The 2500-nt window shown below is 36.9% G+C and overlaps 1 protein-coding gene across 2 annotated transcripts in view; it reads right to left on the bottom strand.

Annotated features, from left to right (window-relative positions):
• The window catches only part of LOC122255254 (ethanolamine-phosphate phospho-lyase), a 28098-nt gene that overhangs the window by 12735 nt on the left and 12863 nt on the right, over positions 1 to 2500 (bottom strand). The gene's annotated exons all lie outside the window — the stretch shown is intronic.

The raw sequence follows: 2500 nt of genomic DNA, 5'->3' as shown, positions 1-2500 counted from the left end.
CCTTTCCAATTACCTCACATGTGTGACAGCTGCTCATTTTCTAAACACTATGCATGTGTTAACATACGAAGCCCACTCTAATCCTTTCATATAAATGGCATTCTAGGTCGCCCTGTTGCTTTACAACAGTGCATCTGATTAGAAAGGGAGGAGTGCCTATAATTCATTCATTTTAAAACATATTTGAATCAAAGATTTCACTATATAATCAAGCTCACCCCTAGTCCCTTAACCATTTCTGTCCACCATACCTCCTCTAATGGTTACTTTACAATTACATTCCTTAACCCGATGACGACGGTGTGTCACACTCGTGTGACACAGCTAAATTCCCGATACCGGGGCGTCATGCCAGTGTGACATTTCCAATGCAATATTGCAATGGCCTGGTGTAGGGGTTTTCGCGTAGCACGTGCCCCGTCGTTAAAAGGGTTAATACGATAACACCAAGTGACAAGATATCATGTCAAGTGGTGGCAGGACCAGCTGCTGGGGATAAGATATTTTGTCATGGATACCCTCCAGGCCGGCGTGCTGGGTAATCGGGCACGTAGCACTTGGCCGTTGGCAAGTAGCCAGAGGCGTTAGGCTTATGTGTTTGAAATAAAACTCTAAGTTTAAGAAAAAAAAAAAAAATCTAAGTATAGCTGTTTTAATTCCACAGACTGTGTGCCAAGGCCTGATCAAAGGGCATTAATCAATGTCTGGTTCCAGATGTAGAAAAGACTTAAGCAAATTAATTTATGCAATCATCGCTAGAAAATTGACCATTCAGCAGTGGTATTCTTGACAATTGATTTGATTAGGTTCATGTGGGTTGGGGTGAGCTTTGAGTAAAGATACTTAAAACTGAGCTAGGAATGGTTTTGAAAACCTATGCATCAAAAGAATAAGTTATGCTAACTTTAGGTCCTATACAATATCAACCTACTGGATGCAATGCACCTATTTTTGAGTTTGGACCACAAAAAGAAATACACACATACACATATAAATTTATACATATTTATATTTATATTTATATTTATATATATACACATACACATGTATATACATGTGTATACATACATATGTATAAATATATATGTATACATAAATATATATACATTATATATATATATATATATATATATATATATATATATATATATATATATATATATATATATATATATATGTATATATATTTATATAAATACACACATGTATGTATCATGTATAATTTTTTTTTTTTTTTTTCTGAAGTATAGGATTATTTTTTTCTCATTTCCTCTCATATGTTATGAAAAAAGAGTTACTTATCATTCATGGAGGATAATTTTTTTTCACTCTTTGAGAGGTTCCTGGTCCCATTTGGACATCCCCAATATCAATCCCTCCAGCTATGCAAGTCAGTCATCATGCAGACTGAGAGACTTCTTCCTTCTCATTTATCTTTACAAGCAAACTAATTGTCATGTCGTTATGCAGAAAAAAAAAGTTTAGATAAATACTGAAAAATAAATGCATAATACTGACTACTTCCAACTTCATTTTTCTCTTAACCCATTCACACCGGGGCTATTTCGGCTCTAAATGGTCAGAAAGCCTGGGTATTTGAATGCATAAGCCTAATGCCTTGGGATTCTTGGGCGCACTAGCCACGAGCGAACGTTGTACAGCTGCCCACCCAGCGCGCCGACATTGACTAAATATCTTGTCTCCAGCATGACCCAAAAATCACTGAATGTGATAGCAAGTCAACCAGCGCGAATGGGTTAATAATGTTTTTGCTCCCTTAGCAAGCAATAAATCAATTTCAGCTTAAGTAATTTCAAATCTGGTTATACTGTTGAAAAGAGAAACAATATAAACATGTAGTTAACCCGTTGCCGACAGGGGATAGATTTGCTTACACTGTCTCCAGGATGGGTTTTATTTCTAAGCAAGGCAGCTTCTGCAACATATTTTGATTTTTCCCACTCCCTGTTAGTCCCTCATTGTAGAGCTAGAGCCATTTTTGTATTTTGTTTTTTTTTGTGTGTTTTAGTGTTTTTAGAAATTTATATTTGTCATATCACAGGCTCCATCAATTCTGCAGTTGACTAAAATTGTAGTTCAGGGTCCATATCAACTCATTTTTTTTCTTTATACTCGATGTGATAAAAGTATTGCTGTTTTAGGGGAGGACAAAAAGCAACTTTATTTTTTTGCATTTGTGTGCTGTCACGAACGAACATGAAACTTATAACCATCCAAAATGAAGAAGTAGGGAAGAGGAAGGATATTTGTGTTTTTGACAGTGAGTGCCACAATAAAAGGCATCCATACTGGCACAGGGGCACATTATATGCATTGGGCATGGTGTGAGTCACCTTCCTCCTCTTGTTCTGCCTGCACATCTTTCATCTGCGGTACTTTAGAGCAAGAGGTCGGGAACTTGCTATGTGCCATCACTCTATAGAGATAGTGCTTGCTAGAGACCGTAGATGGGTGCCATTCAAGGCTCTCTCTCCTGCTG

The sequence above is a fragment of the Penaeus japonicus genome, unplaced genomic scaffold, assembly GCF_977035675.1.
Source record: "Penaeus japonicus unplaced genomic scaffold, GWHDUDI00000001_assembly GWHDUDI00000001, whole genome shotgun sequence".
Taxonomy (NCBI): Eukaryota; Metazoa; Arthropoda; class Malacostraca; order Decapoda; family Penaeidae; genus Penaeus; species Penaeus japonicus.
Note: the sequence above shows the minus strand (reverse complement) of the source record. Positions and strands in the feature narration are given on the sequence as shown.